The sequence below is a fragment of the Monodelphis domestica genome, chromosome 4 (genome assembly GCF_027887165.1).
Source record: "Monodelphis domestica isolate mMonDom1 chromosome 4, mMonDom1.pri, whole genome shotgun sequence".
Lineage (NCBI taxonomy): Eukaryota > Metazoa > Chordata > Mammalia > Didelphimorphia > Didelphidae > Monodelphis > Monodelphis domestica.
In genome coordinates this window covers 344,559,707-344,587,351 of record NC_077230.1, presented here as the reverse complement: position 1 = coordinate 344,587,351, position 27,645 = coordinate 344,559,707, and the positions used below count along the sequence as shown (strand labels likewise).

General features: G+C 42.0%; 1 protein-coding gene across 2 annotated transcripts in view; it reads left to right on the top strand.

Annotated features, from left to right (window-relative positions):
• The first annotated feature begins 215 nt into the window (after positions 1-215).
• The window catches only part of SLCO2B1 (solute carrier organic anion transporter family member 2B1), a 100,697-nt gene continuing 73,267 nt past the window's right edge, over positions 216-27,645 (top strand). Inside the window, exon 1 of one of the 2 annotated variants that reach the window (XM_007490975.3) lies at positions 216-822. The gene's annotated coding sequence lies outside the window, so the exon portion shown is untranslated. The remainder of the gene's footprint in view (positions 823-27,645) is intronic. The other variant, XM_007490973.3, reaches the window with a different exon arrangement.

Below are 27,645 nucleotides of genomic sequence, written 5' to 3'. Positions count from 1 at the left end.
CTTAATAAGGGAAGGTTATAAGGGCTTAGTGGGAAGATGTTGGCTTAGTGAGTAGGACATGGAGGTACCTTCTCAGGGGTAAAAAGCCTCTGATAGCTAGAGAAGAGACTTGTAAGCCCCATATAGTCCAGGAGAGAGCAGTATTTCTATCCGCTGACCTCATCTGGAGTCACATTTGATGGCCTGTCACGGCCTCCTCGGGTCTGGTCTGATATACCTGAGTCCCCCTCTCTGTCCCTCTGCCTCTTTGTAGAGGGCAAAGAAAGAATCAAAGGAGAGATGACCAGCTCAAGCTGAGTACCGAGAGCTGGAAACGGAACCTAAGGCAGTTGGAGCATGAGGGCTGGCCCTAGGGGCGTGGCCGCGGCTCGACGGGACCATCCCAAACCCAAGCCCGCCTTCTGCACTGAATTGCCTAAGACGGAGAGAGGGGACGAAAGGAGAAAGAAGTATCAACTTAGGGAGGAAGAGGGAGAAGGAGAAGAAAGGAGAGATACACAGAGACTGGAGGCAGAGATATACAGGGAAATATAGTGGGGGCAAGCAGAGGCAGAAACGGAGATCAGTGAAAGAGTGGGTGAACTAGTGCCATCGAACGGGGTCGCCCTCACTGACGGGGAGGGGGCACCGAGGTGCCCGTCCGCCTCCCTAAGATTCGACGGCCACTTTGTCTCCCTGCCTGAAAGGCTGAAATTCCGCCTTTAGAATCGCACTTCCCTTCACGCAGGTTTTGGCTTTAATGTGAAACCCCCTCCCCTCGAGGCAATCCCAGAGCCCCTTAGAGGGTTCAGATCAGCGCCAACTGCATAGGACGAAGTTCTGGTAAGTGTTCAAAGAGTGAGCTGGATGCAGAGCCTGGGCAGCTGGAGGTCGGGGTTTAGAGGAGCAGGAATGTGAAGGCACCTCGGTGGGATGGGGTGGGGTGGGGGTGCGCAGGCGTGCAGAGGGAGGGGCTGTGGACACTGATGGGGGGAGAGGGGAGGCTTCCAGGCAGCCTCTCTTTCTTTCACTGTTGAGGTGCTCTTGTGTCACAAAAAGAACGGAGAAACCCAGATAGAAGAGACGCGGAGAAAGAAGCAGAGACAGAAGAAAAAGCAATGGACTGAATGAACACGGGCAGGAGAGACAGTTTAAAGAGAGGGTGCAATTATTTCTGTAGCATACACTGTTCTCGTCACTGCCTGGTGAAGGAGTTGGTGCATTTTACAGAGGAAGAAACTGAGGCTTACGAAGGGGGGATGATTTGCCAAACTAGCAAAAGAAATAGGACAGAGAGAAAGAAGAGTGGGGAAACAGTGAACCAGTTGGTGGAAAGAGAAAGATTGGTGTGATATTAATATTCAAATACGGAAAAAGAGACCGAAAATTCAGAGACGTTATCATGCTGGCCATGGGCTTATGGGAAAAGGGGAGGAGAAGGGAGAGCCTGGTAGGAGCACCGGCCTGGGGAGGGCGAAGGGCCAGGGAACAAAGGCTTCTCAGAAAGCGAAAAGGCTCAGGGGCCAAGGTAACCAGCCCTATGCCATGAAGTTATAAGCCTGAACTTACACCTTGGCTGGGAGCCATCCTCATGTAACCAATTTAGCAAGGGCAGGGCCCAACTTGCTTCCCAGAGTGAGAGGGGCCGGCTTTCTGCCCAGAATTTGTAGTGTTGCAAAGCTAGGGAATGACAGAGAACCATGGTTTGAAAATCTTGTTTTTAAATTGCAGGAAGACTCAAGGGAAAAGGGAAGCAGGGTGGCATAATGGATAGAGCACCAGGCCTGGAGTTGGAGGACCTGGGTTCAAATTTTATCTCAGACATTTCCTAGTTGTGTCACCCTGGGCAAGTCACTTAACCCCATTTGCCTAGTCCTTGCCATTTTGTCTTAAAGTTATTACTAAGACAGAAGATAAAGTGTTTTTTTAACGTCTCAAGGGAAGACTTTGCAGATGTGGGATGGAGCTTTGGAACATGGAGACTCTGGAGAGAGACTAGTAGAACTTTTCCCTCCAGAAGTCTTTAAGAATCTCAGTATTAATGATAGCAGTAGTCATATTAACTTGACACAAGGGCAAGAAGTATTCCCATTTTATAAATTAGCAAATTGAGGCTAAAAGAGGCGGTAAATGACTTATTCAAAGATACAGAGCTAGTAAGTAATGTAGATAGAATCTGCATTTTTCATTTGGTCCACTGAACTCAGGGCATAGGAGATAGAACTAGTAAGAACATAAGAAATCATTTGTTTTGCAAATGAGAACTAAATAGAACAAATGACTTGCCTAAGGTCACAAAGTAAATGGCAGAATGAGAAGTGTTCTCTAATGGTCTCAGGTGAGCAGAGGTTCATTTTTCTTCTTGTGATCAGTTGAAAGGAATGGAGCCAATGTAAACGCAGAGAATACAAGGCATCCAGATGACTCGATAACTATCTTCAGATCAGTGAAGGCTGGGTTAGCCTGGGCATGTCAGGGATCCCCTCAGAGCTCTGAAGTTTCTGCATCTGTAAAGGGAGGTTCCTTGTCATTATATATGCTGCCTGCCTCACAGGTGGGTTATGAATATCAGGTGATATATAGTGATATAGACATGCCAAGTATCTTCATTGTCATCATCGGCATTATTTCTATTACTACTGAGACAAAGGGAGCCCAGAAGACATAACTAGGCATGATGGGGAAGGAATTGCAGAGTTAACAAAATTCCAAACTGTGAAAAGATTCTCATGATTGGAGCTCTCCCAAACTGGAATTTCCTGCCTAGGATGGAAGTGAGCAAATAGGTAGGTGGTGGAGAAGGAAGATGATCATGAGGTTCCCATTCCTGCAGGTCTGCAAGCAGAATTAGAGGACTGCTTTGAGGGGACACTGTACAGGGGATCCATGTTCAGGTGCAGGATGTTCTCTGGGAGGCAGTTAGGTGGTACTGTGGAGAGAATGCTGGACCTGGAAGCAGGGAGACCAGAGTTCAAATCCTGCCTCAGATACTAGCTGTGTGATGATGAGCAAGTCACTTGACCCCTCTGCCTCAGTTTTCTCATCTATAAGAAGGAGATAATAATAGTATCAACCTCCTAGTTTTGTTGTGAAGTATGGATAATATTGTTTAGGTGTTTGACAAATCCTAAAGCTCTATATAAAGCCCTAAGATTAGTTTATTATGCCTTCCAGTTCTGGGATCCCTTCACTCCCTGACTCCCCACCCCCCCAAAAAAAGTTTATGATCCACGTTCTGCCTGATACTGAGACTTTGTGTGTTGTGTCTCATCCCCAGATGAGTTCCTGACATTAGGGGTTGGGGTCTCCTCCATTCTCACTCCCACCTCTTCCATCCCCAGCTCCCCAGTTCCCCACCCTGGACATGGTTGGGGATTAGGAAATAACTGGTCAATGGGTTTCTTCCTTTCTTTTTTTCCTGGCAACTTCCCCCTTTCCTCCAGTCCAAACACCTGGTCTTTCCCTCTTCCCAAGTTCAGAGCTGTGGTCAGACTTCCCTCTCTCACATAATGAGAGTCACTGACCCAGCAGAAATGTCCCACTTGGGAGAAACACTTCCTTTCAGTCTTGGCCTTTTCCGCTTCAGGCTCAGATGCTTCCCTGAAGCCATTACACAAAAGAACACATTATGAGTCTCCCGAACTTACAGGCAATTTCCTATAAACTGGGAAGATTCTCAGAGTACTTAGGAGTTAGGAGACTGGGGTTCAAATACCAGCTCTGGGACTGTGTATCCTTGGATAGGTAACCTCTCTAGGTCTTTATTTTCTCTTCTGTAAAATAGAAATAATGATGATAATAATAATCCTTAATTTGTTTCCCTTATAGAAGGATCAAATGAAATGATTTGTGTCAAAGTGCTTTGTAAACTCCTAGTAGGGGATTCTTCCTGTCACAGCATTTGTTGCTCTGCAGGGCAACTTGGTGGCACAGTGGATGGAGCACTGGGCTTGGAATCAGGAAGACTCATCTTCATGAATTCAAATCTAGTCTCAGATGTTTATTAGATGTGAGATCCTGGACAAGTCACTTAATCCTGTTTGCCTCCATTTCCTCATCTGTAAACATGAGCTGGGGAAGGAAATGGAAAACCTCTCCAGTATTTTTGCCAAAAAAAAAAAAACCCAAATGGGGTCACAAATTATTGGATAGGCCTGAAAATTGACTGAATAATGCAAACTGAAGAGTGCTCTACAGATGTTAAGGATTGCTATAGTTGCGGTCTTTAGGGTTTTTTGGTACCAGTTCTGTCACCTAACTCAATGTGTGACCTGGGACAATGAGTGCCCCTCTGGACTGCAGTTTCCTTCTCTGCCAAATGGGTATAATAATTCCTGTTCTACCTCCTTTCCTGGAACATTAGTAATAATGATGCTAGTCCTGTGAAAAATATGAAGCCTTTTACTTATGGTATCTCATTTAATCCTCAAAACAGCTCTCTGAGATAAATTCTGGTTTTTGTTGTTATTCAATCATTTTTCTTTTTTCTTTTTTTTTAAACCCTTTCCTTCCATCTTGGAGTCAATACTGTGTATTGGCTCCAAGGCAGAAGAGTAGCAAGGGCTAGGCAATGTAGGTTAAGTGACTTGCCCAGGGTCACACAGCTGGGAAGTGTCTGAGGTCAGATTTGAACCTAGGACCTCCTCCCTCTGGGCCTGACTCTCAGTACACTGAGCTACCCAGCTGCCCCCTCAATCATTTTTCAATCATTTCTGGCTCTTCGTGACCCCATTTGAGGTTTTCCTGACCAAAATACTGGAGTGGTTTGGCATTTCCTCCTCCAGTTCATTTTTACAGGTGAGAAAACTGAGGCAAATAAATTTAAGTGACTAGCCCAGGGCCACACAGCTAGTAAATAGCTGTAGTCAGATTTGAACTCAGGTCTTCCTGACTCCAAGCCTGACATTCTATCCAAAGCATAAATTATTATTTTCCCTATTTTCCAGAGGAAGAAACTGAGGTTTAGGCCAAGTGAGTTGCCCAGGCTCTCATAGCCAAAAAATATCTAAGGCAGAATTTGAATTCACATCTTGCCAACTCCAAGTCCATGCTCTATTCCCTGTACTACCCAACTGCCTCTCTATAATGAAAACATTTTTAATTGCAAAACTATTTTCCTCCCACTTAAAATAAAAAGACCTCCCACATCCAGAGCACTTTCAGTTTACAAAGGGAATTCCTCATAGTCCTGGGAATGTCGAAGAGGTAGGAGTGCTTTGTAAACTTATCTGTGCCTCTTTCTACCCCACAAGTGCCCTCTGCACTGCGTGACATGGCATGGGTCCCTGCACCTCTCCGTTCTTTCTCCCTGCCACCGATAAGAGGGCAGCAGAGGCTCAGCCAGGTGGGCTGGCACAAACCATTGCCCGTTTGGTGCGGTGGGTGAGAGTCTAGGCAATTCAATCCAACTGTAGAGACAAAACTAGACAGTGATATTTTTGTCTTTTCTAGTAGAACAGTTGGGAAACTGTGGGGGAAAAGCTGGCCAAGAGCTAGAAGACAGTATGTCTGTCAGTCTCTGCTGCTGCTACCTCCTGGGCATGGCTGTGGGCATAGCCTCATGGGTGCCTCACTCTGACCTTCTGTTAAATGAAGCTGCTGAATGGGAGGACCTTTAAAGCTCCTTCTGGGGCATCCCATGCTTTCAGGCAGTGGTGCTATCAAACTCAAATAGAAACTGATCCCGGAGGCTGCAAATTTGACTTAGAAAACCACAAATGACCATCTTGTATGTTGTATTGTAGGCAATTAAGTGGCTCAGCCTGGAGTCAGAAAGATCTGAAGTCTCAGATGATTACTAGCTGTGTGACCCTGGGCAAGTCACTTCACTGTTTGCCTTGGTTTCCCCATCTGTAAAATGAGCTGCAGAAAGAAATGGTAAACCACTCTAATATATCTGCCAAAAAAACCCAAATGAGCCACCAAGAGTCAGAAGCGACTGAATAACAACATGTTGTAGTTTTATTAATTTTTTTGAAAATTTTATTTAATGAGATGATTTATATTTTTATTAATTTTGCTTAACATTTCCCAATTACATTTTAATCTGGTTGAATGCTCTTGAAGGTCACTCTGAGTTTGACACTTCTAATTTTCCAACTCTGACATTTGTGGTTCAGTGGAAAGATTCCGAGGACCCAGATTCAAATACTAACTGCCACTTACTGCTTTGGATAAGTCAGTCAATAAACATTTGTTAACTACCTACTATGTGCTGAGGAAGGCAAATCCCCAAAAGAAAAACTGCTCTTACCCTCTGAGAGCTTACAGTCTAATAAGGAAAGAAAACATACGAAAGGAAGTTAAAAGTTGTGGGGGAGGCAGAGAAGATACCTTGGTACAGGAGCATGAAGGGAAGTAAAAAATGACTTCATAGGGATCTCTAGGTGGATAGAGAGCCAGGTCAGAGGACAGGAGATCCTGGGTTGAAATCTGGCCTCAGACACTTCCTAACTGTGTGACCCTGGGCAAGTCACTTAACCCCTGTTGCCTAGCTCTTGTCATTCTTCTGTTTTAGAACTGACACCAAGACAGAAGGCAAGATCCCCGTCCCAGGATTTACTTTATTTTTTAAGAATTTATTTATTTTAAATTTATTATTATTATATTTTCCCATGTTTACATGATTCATGTTCTCTCCCTTCCCTCTCCTCCTGTCTTTCCTCCTCACTTCTGGAGCTGACAAGCAATTCCACTGGGTTACATACATGTATTAGTAAGGATTTTTTTTAAAGGTGATTTCATCTATTTGGACTTCAGTTTCCTCATCTGTAAAATGGTGGGATTTGGGCTAAATGAAATCTAAGGATCCTTTCAGTTCACTATTTATGGGATGCTATGATTCTTTTTGTTGTTCCATCGTTTTTCTGTCATGTCCAACTCTGTGACCCCAATTGGGATTCTCTTGACAAAAATACTGGAGTGGTTTGCCATTTCCTTCTCCAATTCATTTTCCAGTGAGGAAACTGAGGCAAACAGGGTGAAATGACTTGCCCAGAGACACACAGCTCGTAAATATCTGAGGCTGGATTTGAACTTGAGAAAAAGAGTTCCTGACTCCAGGTCCAGTGCTCTGTCTACTGCATCACCTAACTACCCCTATGAGCCTTACATCTTTGATACTCTAAAATTCTGTGAAAGGGAGTTCATTGCAAAACTATGAAATCCTGGAAGTTCAGGCAGTATAGACAGTTAGTGATTTAGGAGTTCAGAGTTGGGAAAGGCCAATATGATCAGAGAAGTTTTTACTGAGAAGGTGTAGGAGGGGTATTGGACCTGGGATCGAGTCCTGCCTCTGCTGTTTACTATTTACTTCTTTCTGGGCTTAAGCATCTTCCTCTATAAAATAACACTTAACATATTGGCTGGCACATAGATGTTTAATAAATGTTTAATAAACTGAATAAATATTTAATAAATATTGGCTGAATGATAATAGGGTTGGGCTGGATGATATCTAAGTTCCCTTCTAGCATTATCATTTCATAACTCCATACTCCTTACTTCATACTCCATAGGTGGTTCAGTAGATAGAACCCTGGACCTGGAGTGAGAAAGACCTGAATTCCAATCTGATCTCAAATACTAGCTCTCTGACCCTGGGTGAGCTACTCAACCATTGCCTGCCTCAGTTTCCCCATCTGTAAAATAGGAATGATTAAAAGCATCTATTTCAGAGAGTTGTTGTAGGAGCCAATTGAGACAGTATTTTTAAAGTGCCTACACAGTGTCTGGCTTAATAACCACTTCCTTTCTAAACTCTGGGGCTTGAGTTGGGCTGTCTTTGAAGGAAGAGTAGGATTCAGAGATGGAGGAGGAAAGGGGAGAACTATGGACTTTTGTGGGAGAGCCTCAGGATGGGGACCAAAGATAAATGTTGAAGATGGGCAACTATGCGTGAGAAATATCAAGGGTCTCTGAGCAGGGGAGTGATGCATGGTCAGATTTGAATTTTAGGAATTTCTCTTTGCCAGTTTCTCATAGGATGGATTGAAGAAGAGAAATGTTTAAGGCAGAAAGTTCAATTAGGAGGCCAGTTCAGAAATATAAATGAGAGACCATCAAGTCTGAACCAAGATGGTGGCTGTGTAAGTGGAGAAAAGGCAACAGATTTAAGAGCTATTATGAAAGCAGACTGGAAAGACTATTCTCTGATCTATTAAAAAAAAGAACCCTCAACTCCACAAACACATCTGATGCCTGAAAAGGGGATAAACAATGTTTTCATTTATTGGGACCCCCAGAAGATGGGTTTTGTGCATTGGGGAGTGAGTCTCATTAGACTGAGGATGACTTGAGGATACATGTGAAGCTGTGAGCCACATGTAGCTCAGTTCCCTAGGACAAGCTCCATATGGATCCCTTAGAAATAATAGATAATCCAGAAGACACAATAATCTACCTCCGCCCAGATTGAAGGCTAGAATGCTTCTTTCTCTCTTCCCCCAATCCCTCATATCTATTATGCTTTGTGGCTGGAAAGTGTTAACATGGGTCAGAAGAGTCTAGGATGGGGTTCAGAGGAGTAAAAATCCCCTGCTGCCCCAGGGATCTCAGCTCCCTGACCTTCTCTGGAAATTACCAAAAAATGCATGATTTCTCTGAAGACCCCCCCTCCTCAAATTCTCAAGGCCACTCCAGGCCAAGTAACAACAGCTGGAAACAACACAACAGCAGGGCTTCAGTGAGGTAATTGCTCTTCCTGTGGGACCACCCAGTGGGTCTACTGAAAATAAATTTCTCTGATGTCCTCAGCCCCTCCCTCCATCCTCTAACAGCTGCTTCAGAATGGACCAAGTTTCCAGGCCTCCTCCTTATTCCTGCTTCCACCCCCTGCTGGGGTCTTTTGTACAACAGAGGGAGTGGATGAACTTGGACTTTCTCCAGACTTTGGTGCTCCTTACTTGGTGAAAGGGATGGACTTGCATTCCGGAGACCTGGATATAAGCCCTGGTTCTGGCCCTGACTTGCCACGTGATTTCATACAAATTGTTTCCTCTCTCAGGGACAGTTTCCTCATCTGTAAATAAGAATAAAGCTCTTCTTATGAAACAACAAAGAATCTGTAGATAAGAGCAAAGGGGGAAAGACTTGCCCTACTTATCACATAGAATTAATGATAAGAAAACGCTTTATAAATCTTAAAATAGAAATATGAGATGGCAATCAGGAAAGCACCTACTGTGTGCCAAAATCCCATGCTGGGCACTAGGAATATAAGGACAAAAGTGAGAAGCTTATCTTCAAGGAACTTGTCATCAATTGGAAAAAGAAAATAAGCATGTAGACATTGGAGTCTGTGGAGTTGGGTAGAGTAGCAGAGTCAATTGTGCGACTTAGGAAAATTATTTTAGCAAGTGTATGAAGCTGACTTGGAATAATTAGAGACTTAGAGCAGGAACATCAACCAGAAATATTTTGGAATAGCCCAAGCAAGAAGTGATGAGGGCTTGAATTAGGGTAACTGCGTGGGTAGAGAAAAGAGGATATAGAAGAGAGATGCTGAGGCAGTATAAATGGCAAGACTTGGCAAATGGTTGAATGTGTGGTCTGAGGGAGGCTAAACTGTCCTCTCTCAGCAATACCGCTATGGACAAATACCACAAGGAAGAGGTCAGAGACAGAGAGAAAGGTCTCATATGCACAAAAATATTTTTAGCAGTGCTTTTGTGGTAGTTAAGATAGCAACAAACTGAAATGAAAGTGGATGCCTATCAATTGGGGAGTGCTGAACAAATTGTGGTATCTGGACATAATAGAATATTAATGTCTGAACTAGGGCAGTGGCCATGGGAAAGGAGAGACCATATAAAAAAAGATGTTGTGAGGTACAAATGATTAGGCTAGCATTCAGTTAACTGTATATGGTGAAGGTCAAGATTGAGGTTGTGATACTAGATCATTGGAATAATGGTGCTACCCTCAAGAGAAACAAAAAATGTTATGAAGAGCGGTGGGTTTGAAGAAAAGGTACTGAGTCCTATTTTGGGAAGGTTAAGTTTGAGATGTATTAGAACTATTTTTTTTAGCTACCTATCATCTATCTTTCTACTTAACCATTAATCTATCTACCCATCTATCCTCTATTCATCTACCTAGCTCTATCTATGTATCTATCTATCCATCCATCCATCCATCCATCCATCCATCCATCCATCTATCCATCCATCCAACCATCCATCCATCCATCTATCTATCTATCCATCCATCCATCTACCTATCTATCTATCTGTCTGTCTGTCTGTCTGTCTGTCTGTCTGCCTATTGTATATCTGTATGTCTATCTACTTACCCATCATCTGTTCCTCTATCTACCTATCTACCTACCTATCTATCCTCTTTTCATCTATATATCATCTCTTTCCACTTAACCATTAATCTACCTACCCATCTATCCTCTATTCATCTATCTATGTGTCTGTCTATTTAATGTCTATCTGTCTACTTACCTATCATCTATACCTGCCTCTCTTTCTCTCTCTTTCTCTCTCTCTTTCTCTCTCTCTCTCTCTCTCTCTCTCTCTCTCTCTCTCTCTCTCTCTCTCTCTTCTCTCTCTCTCTCTCTCTCTCTCTCTCTCTCTCTCTCTCTCTCTCTCTCTCTCTCTCTCTCTCTCATATATCTATATGCCTATCTATGTATCTGTATGTCTGTCTATCTAATGTCTATCTGTATGTCTGTCTACTTACCTATATCTATCCCTGCCTCTCTCTCTCTCTCTCTCTCTCTCTCTCTCTCTCTCTCTCTCTCTCTCTCTCTCTCTCTCTCTCTCTGATATATCTATATACCTATCTATGTATCTTTCTGTCTGTCTATCTAATGTCTATCTGTATGTCTGTCTACTTACCTATATCTATCCCTGCCTCTCTCTCTCTCTCTCTCTCTCTCTCTCTCTCTCTCTCTCTCTCTCTCTCTCTCTCTCTCTCTCTCTCTCTGATATATTTATATACCTATCTATGTATCCATCTGTCTGTCTGTCCCTCTAGTTAGCTATCTACTTATTTGCAAGAGAAGCTTAAACTGGTTCAATTAAAATCCCTACCAGGCAGCCAATTTAACATTTAATTAAAGTTCCCCCAAGGCATGAATTATGAAAGGGGAAATTCCAGACTTAAGATTTGCTTTGGGACCCAGGTGCATAGGAGACTCTAATATGATGAAACTTTAGAGAGATAAATGCAAAGTTATGCTTAGGTTCAAAAAAAAATCTTCACAGTATAAGATAGGGGAGGTTGAGCTAGGTATCCATTCCTATTTTAAAAGTTCCCAGAATTTTAGTTAATTTAAAGTGCAATATTAGTCAGAGTTCTGATGTGGCAGCCAGGAAATCTAAAGCAACATTAGGCGGCATTAAGACTTATAGGATGTGTAGGACTTGATAAGTGATAACTTTGTTCTCTGCCCTGGTCATATCATATATGTAGTGCCATGTTCAGTTCTTGGAACCACAATTTAGGAATCTAGAAAGTGTCCAAAGAAGGGCAACCAAGATGGTGAAAGAACCAAAGAACATGATATGGTAGTCCAACTGGTAGAAGAAATTAAGGATGAAGAAAAAACTCCAAGCAACTCAAAACATCAATAATGGACTTCAAAGAATCAGACAAAATAATGAAATTATTTTGATGGAAGAAAAGATTTTGGTCAAGATGTTTAATTTAAAAAAACACATAAAAAATTAATAAAAAAAAAGAGAGAGAACTTTCATTGTCAGGCAACTGGCCTTTGGCTCACACAGGTCCCACTCTCTTCACCTTTTAAAAATCAACACTTGTCCTTCTTCAGTTCTGTGACACCTCTGATCTCCCATCTAATAATGAAGCACTCTAAGTAGTTCAGCAACTGATCCATTAGTTTTTTCAGTAACTTGAGATATAATTTGTCAGGGTCCAAAGACTTTAATTCACCAAGAAGAACTAGGTTTTTTTCTTATTACTTCCTTCTCTTGAATTTTAATTCAGTGGTAGGTTTTTTTGTCCTTTCCTTTCCAGTCTGAAGAATATTATTCTTAGTCATACAGAGAAGTGCTGGATTTTGAGTCACAGGGCCTGAATTCAAATCCTGACCCTGTTACTTAATCCGTGTGTGTGTGCGCGCGCGTGTGTGTGTGTGTGTGTGTGTGTGTGTGTGTGTGTGTGTGTGTGTGTGTAAACTCTTATCTTCTTTCTTAGGTCAATACTAAGTTTCAGTTCTATAAGAGAGAATGAAAGAAAGAAGGATTTTTGCAAAGGAGGTCAAAGGCAAGGGTTTGCAGAGAGGGTCTGACCGCATACATGGAACTGAGGGACTCTATTCTAGAATGTGGGGACTTCTTAAAACAGGATACCTTGTAATACCCAAAGAAATTGTGCATCAACTGCGGGAAGGGTGGGTGGAGGGGAAGGAGGGAAATATTATAATTATTGTAACCAAGGAATAATGTTCTAAATTGACTAAATAAATTAATTCAAATTAAATAAAAAGGCTTCATTTAAAAAAAAAAACAGGACACCTTGAGACGGTTGGGATCTGTTGTTCCTGTTCTTCAGGGGGAGCTGAGAAGTAACTTCCTGTTGGTGGTTCTGTCTAAGCCTAAGGGAAAGTGACTTACTTCTTCCCTGAGAGCCAGAGGTTCCTGCTTTCCAGCTTTTCTGAGATCCTGAGATCCGGTCCCTCCCTGTCTCTACCTGTGTTCCTATAAGATCCTGTATCCTGAGAGTTTCTGACTCCTGTGAGAAAGAGCTGCCAGTACCCAGTAAAACTCTGCCAGTGAGAACAGTCGGCCATCTTGGCCTTTGGCCTAGAAGGGTGATCGATCCAAGAGGTCAAGCCATCAAATATCTGATGAACTCTTAACTTGCCTACCAGTCATTTGGAGGACCAGTTAGATCAGATTATCTGGCTGGTGTTGGGGTTTACAGCTAGAGTAGAGAAAAGTAGCCTGAAGAACTTGAAGATGGCTTCAGGGGAAGCCTGGGTAAGGAGGGAGGAGCATCCAGATTTTATCCCTTAGGGACTCCTTTCCCTGGTCCTCCTCCTTTCCTCCTTTACTTGAATAATAATAATCCTCAAGTAATGTTTTAACAAGCTGTAAACCAGTCGGATAGCGTTTGGTCTACAAGCTGCTTCTCAGGCCTACACAGGCCTACACAGGCCTACACAGGCCTACACAGGCCTACACAGGCCTGTTGGCCTAGTCTCTGAGTGGTACACCAACAACAAGTCTACAAACCTCTCTACCCGTCTGATCAGCCTATTTCAGTTCCACATTAGAAGAGGGGTAAGGACTAGGCAATGGGGGCCAAGTGACTTGCCGTAGGGTCACACAACTAGGAAGCGTCTGGGGCCAGATTTGAACAAAACACTTCCCATCTCCAAGCCTAGCTCTGTATCCACTGCCACCCAGCTACCCCACTGTAGGCCCTTATGCAAGTTATTGAATCTGTCTGACCTCCTAAAATGAGATAGTTGGATGAGATGACTTTGAAGGTACCCTTCAGCTCTAAATCTATACTGTTGGACACAATTGTTTTTTATTCAGCTGTTTTCAGTTATGCCTGCCTCTTCCTAATTCCATTTGGGGTTTTCTGGCAAAGTTACTAGAACAGTTTTCTATTTCCTTCTTCAGCTCATTTTACAGTTCAGGAAACTGAGGCAACCAGAGTTAAATGACTTGCCCAGGGTCTCACAACTGACTGTAGTTAGATTTGAACTCATGAAGATGAGTCTTCTTAATTCCAAGCCCAGTGCTTTATCCACTATGCCACCTAAGCTATCCATGAGAGCCATCTTTACACTGTACCATAAAAAAATGGGATTAAACTTGTTCAGTTTAGCCCCAGAGGGTAGAAAAAGGAGCAAGCTATAGATGCTGAAAATATATGAATCTGAGCTTTGTGTGAGAGGAAACTCCCCAACCATTGGGGCTGTTCAAAAGGGCACTGAACAGCCTCAGAGGGTAATGATTTCCTTCTCACTTGAGGTCTCCAAGAAGAAACCAAATGACCCTTATCGTCAGTATTTTCATGGGCATTCCTTTCATTGCATGGATTGGACCCCATGGCCTCTGAGGCCCATCCATCTCTGTCTCTGAGATTCTGTGGTCCCCAGCTGACTCAGAGTGGCCTCAGACAGTTGGGGAGGCAGGTATTACTTCCAACCTAGTTCCGTAGAGGAGAGGAACACAAGCTGAATCTTGGAAAGAGAAAGAACTTTAAAGTAAGGAAGGAGAAGAGAGGTAGAGACAAAGTTAGAGTAGATTCTCAGCTCCAAAACGAACAATGGAAATATATGGAAATGAGAGAAGGCAGGAAGATGAATGGTCTGTTTCAGGAAGACTTTTTCAGTCATTTAAAGCACCCAGAGGGCACAGTAGATAGAGTACCAAATCTGGAGTCAGGAAGACTCATCTTGAGTTCAAATCTGGCCCTAGATACTTACTAACTGGAAGACTCTGGGCAAGCCACTCAAAGCTGTTTACCTTCGTTTCTTCATTTATAAAATAAACTGGAGAAGGAAAAGGCAAATCACCTCACTCTCTTTACTAGGAAAACACCATATGAAGTCACCAAGAAGCAAATGTGACTTAAAAATGACCGAACAACAGAGATTTCCCAAAGACAGTTGCAAAAATCACAGATATTAGGATGGAAGGGATTTCGCGGGCCATTTGGTCTATCCCCTTCACTTTGCAAATGAGAAGACTGAGGCCCAGAGATAGAGAAGCTGGGGGGAAAGGAAGGGTTGGCGAGAAAGATGATGAGTTTGGTTTGGGGATGTGTGGCGTGTGCGATGGTTGTGTGGCAAGCAATTGGAGATGAAGAACTAGAACTCGGGAGTGGGGAGGACTGGAGAAGGGATTTGGAGTCATTAGTATAGCGGAGATCATTAAAACCACGGAAGGGAAAGTATTCAGGCATCCTGTAGCTTCTGACCTTGAAGAGGGACGAGAGGTTCTGTGCCAGCAGAAGAGAGAAGAGAGGTTTATTTCTCCCCAGGATGCTGAGATCCTTCCTCCAGGTCTCTTCCCACTGCATAAATACTAATGGCACACACAGGCTATCCATGTGTTATCCTTTAGCCTTGACACATCACCAGCCCATCTTCCTTTCTGGTCATCTGACTTCTCTTGCATGTCTTCTCTTGTGCAATTCTTGGCTGTTAATGTGTCCGTGTCTTTGCCTTTGACACATTACCAGCCCATCTTCCTTTCTGGTCATCTGACATCCTTTATATGTCTTCTCTTGTGCAATTCTTGGCTGTTAATTTATTTAACTACTTACATCCACCATAGGGCCATACAAACACACACACACACACAATTGCCTTTTTATTGACCCTCAATCATATAAAAAGAGGCTTATCTCAGTATTCCATCAACTGAAGTCCTATCGTATCGCTTTCAGATTATTATTTTTAAAGAGATGGGCCTCTGATTCAGAAGAAGCTTGGAATCATTAAAATTATTATGTAATTTCCAAATGATAATCATAAGGTTCAAAGCTCTAGAGCTAGAAGGGTCCTCACAGGCCATCTAGTTCACTCTGTATTTAATAGGTAAAGAAACCTTGAGCAGTTCCACTGCTGCCCTCTTATCGGTGGCAGGGAGAAAGAACGGAGAGGTGCAGGGACCCATGCCATGTCATGCAGTGCAGAGTGCACTTAAGGGTTGGAAAGGTCATGCTTTGACTCAAAAAATCTTTAGGGGTTTTCTATTGCCTACCAAATAAAGTTCAAACTCCTTTGTCTGGCACCATGCAACCTTTGCAACCATCTGACATGAGTCCCCTCAACATACCTTATTCCATGGCTGAACCAGACAATACTCCATCCCCTGCAATGTGTTGCCTCTTTGCATTTGCTTGTTCAGTTCCCTGCCCAAGATCATACAGGAGGTCAGCATTCCAATTGGGGTTTGACCTCAGGTCTTCAGACTCTAGAGTCAGTGCTCTTTTCACTGTAATTCACTGCCTTTAATCTACTCTCCTCTCTTTTTCTTGTCCTGCTCTGGGCAAACTTTAGTGCCCAGGTTCAGTGTCCATCATGTACAACTGTTTTGATGTGTCAGACTTTGGATTGTCTGTCCACCTGCATGTAATAGTTGAGACAGTACAGGAATTCTATTATACCTATTTTGTAGATGAGGAAACTGAGACTCTAGAAGGCTAATTGATTTGTGCAAGGTCATGCAGTTTCTTAGGCAAGACTTGAACCCATGACTTCTGACTCCAGGTCCAACACTCTTTGCACTACACCATGCTGGGGTGTGTGTGTATGTGTGTGTGTGTGTGTGTGTGTGTGTGTGTGTGTGTGTGTGTGTACCATTTCCCTCACTCAACTGTGAGCTGCTGAATGGTAGTGATTAGCCCTCATCTTTCTTTATCTCTTTGACCCCACACAAGACACTACAAAGAGTAAGTACTCAATAAAAATAGATAAAAATTAACTCAGGGAAATAGTGGGGACTGGCTAGTCTGAGAGAGGAAGTCCTGGGGAAAGTCAAAGGCAGAAACTCTGTAGAGGGTCCTCTGGGTAGAATCACTTGAGGGAGATGAATGGAGGGAAGGAAAGGTTTAAAAAAAAAGTCAGGTTGCCTGTTTCAGTTTGGAATTTGCAGAATTCATAGAACACCGAATGCTAGAGATGAACGGACCATTAGAACAGAGAACAAAGAGCTTGAAGGTTCAAAGACTTTTAGAACCCAAGACATACAATGTTAGAGATGAAGCAGGACTGAGAACACAAAAAACAGTGTTGGAGCTGAAGGGGGCAGTGCCTCTTAGAATATAGGACTTAGAACATTAAAAATGAAAGGATCTTTAGAACATAGAACATAAACTATTAGAGCCTAAAGGGGCAAGGACTCTTGGAGCCTAGGACAAAAAACATTAGACCTAAAAAAGGACTTTAGAACATATAATATTTATTCAAAACCTTTATTAAGCACTAGTGTACAGAACACTGTGTTCTAGGATAGGAAAGATATGGAGTTAAGATAGCATTGTTCAGGACCTCATAGAGTTTACAACTGAATAGGAGAAGAGAACATGACCACACTAATATTCCATATCACAGGAAAGCTGCATTAGAAATATGTGAATAAAGTAGTTTTTTTTAGTTTCACATTTATTTAGTTTTGTTTTTTGCTTTTATTTTTATGCCTTGTCACACTCTTTGCATGCATACTGCTTGTGGTCTACTTAAACTTTAATTTTTTTTTGTTTACCCCCACATAAACTGTTATCCAGTCATGCCTTTCCTCTATGGAAGCTGGGTTTTTAAATTTTTATTTATTTAGTCAATGTAGAACATTATTCCTTGGTTACAATAATAATATTCTTTCTCTCCCTCCCCTCCCCCCACCCATTCCTGTAGTTGATGCACAATTCCACTGGGTTTTACATGTGTCCTTGATCAGAACCTATTTCCATGTTGTTGGTGTTTGCACTAGGATGATCATTTAGGATCTATATCCCCAATCATAGCCCCCTTGACCCATGTAATCAAGCAGTTGTTTTTCTTCTGTGTTTTTACTCCCACAGTTTTTCCTCTGAATGTGGATAGTGTTCTTTCTTGTAGATCCCTCCAGGTTGTTCAGGATCACTGCATTGCCACTAATGGAGAAGTCCTTTACCTTCGATTGTACCACAGTGTATTAGTCTCTGAGTACAATGTTCTCCTGGTTCTGCTCCTCCCACTCTGCATCAATTCCTGGAGGTTATTCCAGTTCACATGGAAATCCTCCACTTTATTATTCCTTTTAGCACAATAGTATTCCATCACCAATATATACCACAATTTGTTTAGCCATTCCCCAACTGAAGGGCATCCCCTCATTTCCCATTTTTTTGCCACCACAAAGAGCGCAGCTATGAATATTCTTGTGAACGTCTTTTTCCTTATTATGTCTTTGGAGTACAAACCCAGCAGTGCTATGGCTGGATCAAAGGGCAGTCTTTTATCGCCCTTTGGGCATAGTTCCAAATTGCCCTCCAGAAAGGTTGGATCAATTCACAACTCCACCAGCAATGAATTAATGTCCCTACTTTGCCACATCCCCTCCAGCATTCATTACTTTCCATTGCTCTCATGTTAGACAATCTGGTAGGTGTGAGGTGATACCTCAGAGTTGTTTTGATTTGCATCTCTCTGATTATAAGAGACGTAGAGCACTTTTTCATGTGCTTATTAATAGTTTTGATTTCTTTGGCTGAGAACTGCCTGTTCATGTCCCTTGCCCACTTATCAATTGGAGAATGGCTTGATTTTTTTGTACAACTGGTTTAGCTCTTTATAAATTTGAGTAATTAGACCTTTGTCAGAGGTTTTTGTTATGAAGATTGTTTCCCAATTTGTTGCTTCCCTTCTAATTTTAGTTCTGGTTTTGTTTGTACAAAACCTTTTGAATTTGATGTAATCAAAATTATTTATTTTACATTTTGTGAATTTTTCTAGTTCTTGTTTGGTTTTAAAGTCTTTCCTTTCCCAAAGATCTGACATGTATACTATTCTGTGTTCACCTAATTTGCTTATAGTTTCCTTCTTTATATTCAAGTCATTCACCCATTCTGAGTTTATCTTGGTATAGGGGGTGAGATGTTGATCCAAACCTAATCTCTCCCATACTGTCTTCCAATTTTCCCAGAAGAACAAAGTGTTTTCTGAGGGCCTAGGGGGAAGATGGTTGTTGACTGGGAGGATATAATGGAAGGCTTCAAAAAGGTTTTTGAGTTGGGTCCCCAACAAAGAGAAGGAGTTTAATAGGTGAAGGAGGGATGGGAGGCTTTCCCATGGCAAAGGGAACTGAACAAGCAAATGCAAAGAGGCAACACATTGCAGGGGATGGAGTATTGTCTGGTTCAGCCATGGAATAAGGTATGTTGAGGGGACTCATGTCAGATGGTTGCAAAGGTTGCATGGTGCCAGACAAAGGAGTTTGAACTTTATTTGGTAGGCAATAGAAAACCACTAAAGATTTTTTGAGTCAAAGCATGACTTTGTGGGACCTCTGCATCAGCAATTTATTAAGGCTAGAATTGAAGCAGTGGAAATAGGAAGATCTCTCCAGAGGAAGGCTACTTCCAGAGCCCAGGCAGGTGATAATGAGAAATTGTATAATCAAAGAGAACTGGGAGGAGGTAGATGATGCAAGGGATTTTGCTGAGATGGAATTGACAGGAGGTTCTCATGGAAATAACCCTGGTTTTACAAAGGAGGAAAATAAGACTCAATGGGGAAGAGAAGGGAAGTGAAGTACAAGATCTTAGGTTCATGAGCATTAGAACTAGAATATATTTTAGAAGTCACCTCATACAATATAGCACCCCCATTTTGCAGATAATGAAACTGAAGCCCAAGTGACTTGCCTTAATTTCCACAGAAGTGGAAGATGGAAGGGAAGAAGATGGGGAAAGAAGTGGGTATAGGATGGAAATTGAATAGAAAAGGAGAAGAGATGAGGTAGAAGTGAAAAGAGAGAAGAGATTGAAATATGTCAATTTAGAAAAGATCTAGAACTAGAACCTAGGTCTGGCTCCTAGCCTGGGACTCTCTCCATTGTAGGATTCAAGTGGACTTCATTGTTTGGGAGGCCACTGGACTAGGATTCAGATCACCTTGTCCCCCTCATTAGACCTAAGCCCATTTCTTAGAGGCTTCTTCCCCCTCCTCAAAGTGGAAGAGAATGAGACAGGGGCATGGCCTAAATGCAGTTGGTCTTGTTAGGGGTGGGAAGAATCTGGAAAGTTTCAGCATTTGGTGCCAAGGAGACATCAGTTCCCTAAAAGTTCCCCAATTCCCAATTCCCCTAGCCAACAACATAAATCTCCCCTATTCCCCCTCCTCCCCCTGCCCCAACTCGATCTTGTTCTTGAGAAACAGTTGGCAGGCAAAGGGAGGGTGGATGGAAGGAAATGAATGTTTTTATGGCATTTTCAATCACTTATGATGATTTCAATCCTTGGAGTTTTAGGCACTGAGCCCTAGGCTAAGGATCAAGAGACCTGGGCTAACGTTCCAACTTGTCAGGTGATGAAAGGAAAATGATTTCCTATCTCTAGGTCTCAGCTCTGGTCTCAAAGAACATCAAAACTAGAGGAGATCTTTGAGTCTGCTCTCTAGTTTTAACAGATGAGACAAATACTCAGGGTTGCATAGATAATAAACAGCAGTGACAGGATTCAAACTCAGGTCCTCTGTCTCTAATTTCAAGTCTCTTTCCACTATACCACACTCTTATTCTATAATATATAATAATAAAAGCTAGCATTTATATAACTCTTTAAGCTGGCAAAGTGTTTTACATATGTCAACTCATTTGAACTGTACAACAATCCCATGAGGTATTTTTTATCTTTTTTATTGTCCCTTTTATTATCCCTACTTTTACAGATGAGGAAACCAAGGCACAGAGAGTAAGTGAATTACCCAGGGTCACATAGCTTTTAAGGATCTGAGGCAGAATATCTTCACATCCCAAGTTCTGTCCACTGTTCCACCTAGCAGGGGGAATAGGGCATATCTGCTTAGTGAGAGTAAAATCTGTCCCAAAGTTTGAGTTATTCGATCACCAAGCAACTCGAATCTTCTTGATTGTGAGCATGATGGGGACTCTGCCTTTCCCTCTCGATGTTTGAATCCCCAGTGCCAACCCTTCCAGCCCCAAGACATTTCACCATTTGCTTATGTCCATTGCAAGAATTTTCCCTTTCTTTTTGGTACCCTTTAAGCCATTCTTTATGAAAGAACCAGGAAACCTCAGCCCTGTCCGTTCTGTGGAGTGGAAAGAGACTTTCAAATTTCTCCCCACTCCAGTTCTTCCTCGAGTTAGCTACCAAAGTAATCTTCCTCAATCTCAGGTTTGACCATATCACCCTCCCTATTTAATAAACGCCAGTGGCTCCCTGTTACCTCTAGAATCAAATATAAAATCCTCTGTTTAGCTTTTAAAATTCTTCATAATCTGGTTTCTTCCTACCTTTCCAAACTTCTCATCACACCTTAGGCTTCCTCCTCTCCTTACAATTTTTGGTGGAGTGGCTTTGGCTTCCTCGCTGTTCCTCAAACCAGATGCTTTATCTCCCAACTCCATTCATTTTCCATAGCTGTCCTCTGTGCCCACAGTGCTCTCCCTCTTCATCTCTGCCTCCCACAGCTAAAATCCCATTTTATTTGAGCCTTTCCTTTTCCCCTTGATGCTAGAGTCTTCCCTCGATTGTCTCCAATTTCTCTTGTGTATAGCTGATCGTCCATAATTGTTCATGCGTTGTCTTCGCTATTAGACTGAGCTCCTTGAAAGCTTTCTTTCTATCGCCAGTGTTTGGCACAGTGTCTGTTGGAATATAGTAAGCATTTAATAAATGCTTAACTGCAGTCATGATTGATTGTCTGAGGGGATGGCTACCTGATGGCTTGCTGGGATATGTAGGGTGGTCATCCTTTGAAAGTCTCGGAACTTGTTTTGCAGAGAAGCTGTGAAATACAGATGCAATACCCTTGGCAAAGGGCCTGGGGCTTTCCATAGAAAGAACAAAGGCAGGAACAGGTGGCGCAGTAGATCAAGCTCTGGTCCCAGAATCAAGAAGGCTCATCTTCCTGAGTTCAAAGCTGGCCTCAGACACTTCTTAGCTGTATGACTCTAGACAAATCACTTAACACTGTTTGCCTCCATTTCCTCCTCTTTAAAATGGAGAAAGGGCAGCAAGGCAGTACAGTGGATAGAGTGCTAGACCCAGAGTCAGAAACACATCTTACTGAGTTCAATTCTGACCTCAGACACTTCTAAGCTATGTGACCCTGAGCAAGTCATTTCACTTCACTTGCCTTAGCTTTCCCATCTATAAAATGAGCTGGAGAAGCAAATAGCAAACTATTCCAGTGTTTTTGCCAAGAAAACCTCAAACAGAGTCATGAAGAATCAGACCTGACTGAAAATGATTGAAACACAAAGGGCAGAAACTCCTTGCTCAAAGATATCCCCTCCTAGGAACCCTGGGTAAAGACAACTCTGTGCTCAGAAGGTCAGACCTGGGAGGTTCTTGCAAAGTTTGTCTTTCTTGGCATCAAACTTCCCCATTATTCCTCCAGATTCAAAATATTGGATTTGGCAAACTGAAGGTACTAGGGACAAGCTGCTACATGAATGACATGACAACTAATATGGATAACTGACAACTAACAACTAACCAACTTGTTGACTACATGAATGAATGAATAACTTTCTATCTGATCAACCTATGGCCCAAATAATTGATAGCACTTGTGGCTCAGAGGAAACTCCTTTCCCTTTCATATTCTTGGACTATTTAACCTTGGACTTTTTACCCCTTTGGAAAAGGAGATATGAGAAATCTGTCAGATCAATTCAAGATCACAGAAGAGATTTTGAATTAAGCCAGGCAAAGGACTAAAGACAGCAGAGGGAGTTGTTACCAAATCTTAAGGGTCCAGGGAGATAGATAAGAGCTAGGGAAATGGAAAAATGAAGAGCTAAGATTTGGGAGGGGATCCTTCTCCTAGCTTTAAACCCAGGCAGATTGGGGCTGAGCTGTCAACCTTGTTACTTTGAGCCATGATAGCTCACAGCTCTTGTTGTACCCACCAGGCTAGGGCATGGGAGCTTTCTGAGCCAAGAAAATTTCTCATTGGCTAAAAGCTGCCCCATCCTCTGGTTCCCATTAGGCCTTATACTTCCCTTCATTCTTGATAACTGACTTGTTCTCTGGGTCCAGTAACACAAGTGCAGAGGATCCCATGAATTCCTTGGCTTCAGCCCTCATATCTTATGTCCACGGCAATGAGTGGGAAGGTACTGATAGGTCCAAGCCAGTTTGACCATGTTTTAATGATAATAATGAGAAATGTCATGGTATAGTGGGTAGGGCACCAGCTTCCAAATCAAGAAGCTCTAGGTTCAAGCCCTGTCTCCCATTCACTGGTTGTGTTGAATGGGAAAGTCACTTCACCTCCAGGCAACTCTCTAAGGATTCAAAGTTGCAGGTGAGCTGATTTGCATTGGTGGAGGGCACTTTCACACTGGAAGTTTCCCATAAGGATGAAATCTTCAGTCCTGACAATAACAATAACTGAAATAGCTTTGGTTTTGAAATCACTTTATGGTAAACAAACCATTGTCCCTAGTTCCATGAGATTGGCTGTTCAAAGATCATCATTACTTATTTTATAGATGTAAGGAAAGCAGGAGGCAAGAAGGTATGATGGGTTAAATCTAAAATAATTGATCTACTATGTACTAGTCATTATGTTAAACACTTTTCAAATATCCCTTTTGATCCTCACTACAACCCAATGAGATAGATGCTATTCTTATCTCTGTTTTACAGTTGAGAAAACGGAAGCAGAGAAAAATTAAGCAACTTGCTCAGGGTCACACAACTAATAAGTGGCGGATCCAGGATTCAAACTCAGTTCTCCAAACTCCCCACTTTAATGCTCTTTCCACTATATCCTGCTTCTGAAAGGAGTAGAACTTAACTATGTCCTCTAGATTAGCTGGTTCCTGACTTGTCAATCATTCTCTTATCCCCATTTTCTCTGGGTCAGTGTATGACTCATTCCCTTCCTAATATACAATTCCCTCTTCAGCACAAGACAACATTAAGAAGTCTCAGGTTCTAAGGTTTCCAAGTGCCTCCCTCACATAGCCCTTCACTTTTCACATCCCCTTTATCCCTCTCAAGCACTCCTATCCTTATAGCATGTTATTGTGTACCAGAGTTCTCTGTGTTTGTATTGCATCCTCCTACACTTTGTGTGGACAATGACCTTTTCTTGTCTACCTAAACTTTGCCTCTCTCTTCAGTCAATCACAATGTTCTGCATATAGAAGAGACCAAGAAACAGGTTGAATTGAATCAATGGGTCAATCAAACATTAGTGAAAAATGTAGCCCAGGAAAGGAAAGCGATTTACACAGGGTCCCACAACCAAGAGAAGTCAGAGGAACACTTTGAATCCTTGTTTCCTGACTCCAGATCAAATGCTCTTACTGCTTCTCTGGGAGAATGAGCCCTGAACTAGATTTGGAGACCAGCTCTACAACATGCTGGCTGTGTATTCCTGGGGAAGTCTCCTCTCTTCTCTGAGCTTCAGGTTCCTGCATCTACAAAAGTCAAGATAAGAAGCTTCCTTCCACCTTCCTCATAGGGAAGGGGAAGCTCTTTAAAACATGATTCAATACCAATTTCAATAAATATTACAAAGGTATAGCAAAAATGGTGATAAATGGGACTAGATTGGATAGTAATTTAAAATAAATTTAAGGAGGGAAATCAAAGAGGAGTACTTAGAAAATGGAGAAGTGGAGTGGTGAATTGGGAAGAATGCTGGACTTCGAGTTAGGAAAGCTGGGTTTCAGTTTTGGCACTGCTAGCTGTGTAATCCTGGACAAATAACTTAGCTTCTCTGACCCTTAGTAGTCTTCTCCACTGTAAAATTGGGATAATGTACGACCTCTCTCACAGAGTTGTGAAGAAAGCATTGGGTAAAATTTAAATGCTATAGAAATGACATTCATTAGCAAGAGTATATACTCTGTTGTTGAGTTGTTTTCCCCGTTGTGTCCAATTCTTCTTGGCAATATTAGAACAGTTTACCACTTCCTCTTCCAGCTTATTTTACAGAGGAGAAACTAAAGTAAATAGTTTAAGTGACCTCCCCAGGGTCGCATAGTTGAACTCATGAAGATGAGTCTTCCTGATTCCAAGTCCAGTAGTTTATCTACTGCACCACTCATATATGCACATATATGCACACACTTTTATAGAACCCAAACTGGGATATGGAAAGAGGAAGGAATGCTAAAATATCACAGCAAGTTAGTAGCACAACCTGACAAAATCCCATGGCTACTGATTCTCAGACCAGGGTTCTTTTCATTAGACTACAGATAGAATTTCCAAATAAAATGAGTCCCAATAGACGCCCACAGGTAATGGAGGGAGAGAAATGGATGATATGCCTAGAGGAGGTGTCTTCCAGCCCTATGGCATTACTTGTGTCTTTGAGGGGAACTAAATGAGGAGAAATTCCCAGAGGAGGCATAGAGAGAGTCTAAAATGTGGGAGGAATGGAGACAACAAAGGAGACTTCCTTATGGGAAGCAGGGGATTGGAGAGAAGAAAGAAGGTAACCAGAGGGAGTTTCTAGTTAATTAGTCTTTGTTAGATGATTATTTGGCTTCCCAGGGAAATGAGGAGGTTAGTGTTCCCAGCAGGTACCATCACCTTTGAGCATCCCCATTCAAACCTGAGGTCCTAGGCTTATCTTTTTACAACCCCAATCCCTTTACCTCCAGACAGGCTGGCTTTCAGCTATTTTAGTCCTATCTCCTCAGCTATAATATTGCCTCAGTTCCCCAAATCAATGGGAAATAGTCCAAAAAGCACTAGATTTGGATTTAAGACACCTGTGGGGCCTTAGGCCAATCATTTCCTCTGCTTGAGTTGAGTCCAGTTTCCTCACCATAAAATGAATTTAATGGTCTAATGAATTGTGATTCATTTTTATTCATTCAGTTTAATTGTAAAATGAATTTAATATCAGATTAGATGATCTCTTAAAGTCACTTCCAGTTTTCAAATCTGAGCTCTTCCAAGAATTGGCTCTGGGAACTTCCAGCTCATTTTCTCTGGAAATTCTAAGCAGGCACTTGGAAAGTACAACTCAAATTCTAAGATGATGCCAGTAGAGCTCTAGCTCCAGCAGGTCCTTCTCAGCTGCCAAGGCTTCAAGCAAGGATCTAGTAAGAGATAACGATCTAAGAGGAGATATTATTAGTCTCAGCATGAAGTGGGGAGCCAGTGGGACAGAAGATAGCTACAAAATAGTAGAGCTAGAAGAATCTTCAGTTTATACAAAATGCACACCAAGTGGTCTGGTGGAAATAGAGAGCCAAACAAACTCATGAGGAGAACCCAGGGATGGGAAAAACTTTGTGTAGAGGAAGTAGGTGTCCTTCTAGGAAGGAGCCAGAGATTCCAAAGGGGTGGAGATGAGCCTTGGAGAGCATACCAAGTACCTGGCCAAGAGGGGAGATGGAATATCCTGTATAGAGAAAGGTAGGAAAGCTGGTTTGGTTGGAATACAGCAGGCAACAGAGGGAGTTATATAAAATCTAAATGGAAAATTTAGCTGGAAACAGTCCATAAGAGAGACTAGCCATTTCATAAGCAAACCCCCCCCCCTTTTTAAAGCCCTTACTTTTGTCTTTGAATCAGTATTAAGTATTGGTTCCAAGGAAGAAGAGTGGTAAGGGCTAGACATTGGGGACTTGACCAGGGTCACACAACTAGGAAATGTCTGAGGGCAAATTTGAAGCCAGGATATCCCATCTCTTGGCCTGTATCTCAATCCACTGAGCCACCTAGCTGCCCACCCCACTTTTTAAAACCCTTACTTTCATCTTAGAATCAATACTGTTGGTTCCAAGGCAGAAGAGCAGTAGGGGCTAGGCAATGGTTGTTAAGTGACTTGCCCAAGTTCACACAGTTAGGAAATATCTGAGGTCATATTTGAACCCAGGACCTCCTGTCTCCAGGCCTGGCATTCTATCCACTGAGCCACCCAGCTGCTCCCAGAATATTTACATTTACTGATAAAAAGAAAGAAAGAAAGAAAGAAAGAAAGAAAGAAAGAAAGAAAGAAAGAAAGAAAGAAAGAAAGAAAGAAAGAAAGAAAGAAAGAAAGAAAGAAAGAAAGAAAGAAAGAAAGAAAGAAAGAAAGAAAGAAAGAAAGAAAGAAAGAAAAGAAGAGAAGAGAGAGAGAGAAAGAAAGAAAGAAAGAAAGAAAGAAAGAAAGAAAGAAAGAAAGAAAGAAAGAAAGAAAAAGAAAGAAAGAAAGAAGAAAGAGAGAGAGAGAGAGAGAAAGAAAGAAAGAAAGAAAGAAAGAAAGAAAGAAAGAAAGAAAGAAAGAAAGAAAGAAAGAAAGAAAGAAAGAAAGAAAGAAAGAAAGAAAGAAAGAAAGAAAGAAAGAAAGAAAGAAAGAAAGAAAGAAAGAAAGAAAGAAAGAAAGAAAGAAAGAAAGAAAGAAAGAAAGAAAGAAAGAAAGAAAGAAAGAAGGAAAGAAAGAAAGAAGGAAAGAAAGAAGGAAAGAAAACAAAAGAAAGGAAAGGAAGAAAAAAAAAGAAATATTAGAAACCTCCATTATTTTTGTTTTTATCCTTTTATGCAAAACTGAACTGAGAGTCCAGGCTCCTGGACCAACTCTGCCCATCCCAAATTTAGTTCTGCACATTTATTTAGCACCTACCATGTTCAGGGTCCCAGGAGATACATATGATTGATTCTACAATGAGAGAATTCAGACTGTAATCCCAGCTCAGTCACTGACTAGGTGAATAACTCTGGACATGCCACCTGATTTCTGTTGACCTCAGGCATTTGCATCTGTGAAATGAGGGTGTTGAGTGTTCTTGGTAAAGATACTGACATGGTTTGCCATTACTTTTTCCAGTTTATTTTACAGATGAGTAACTGAGAAAAACAGAGTTAAGTGACTTGTCCAGCATCATACAGCTAGTATCTGAAGCCAGATTGGAACTCAGTCTCCTGGGAGAATATTGTGTATGTGTGTGTGTGTGTGTGTGTGTGTGAGAGAGAGAGAGAGAGAGGGAGAGAGAGAGAGAGAGAGAGAGAGAGAGAGAGAGAGAGAGAATAAGGAAAGGTTGATAGCTG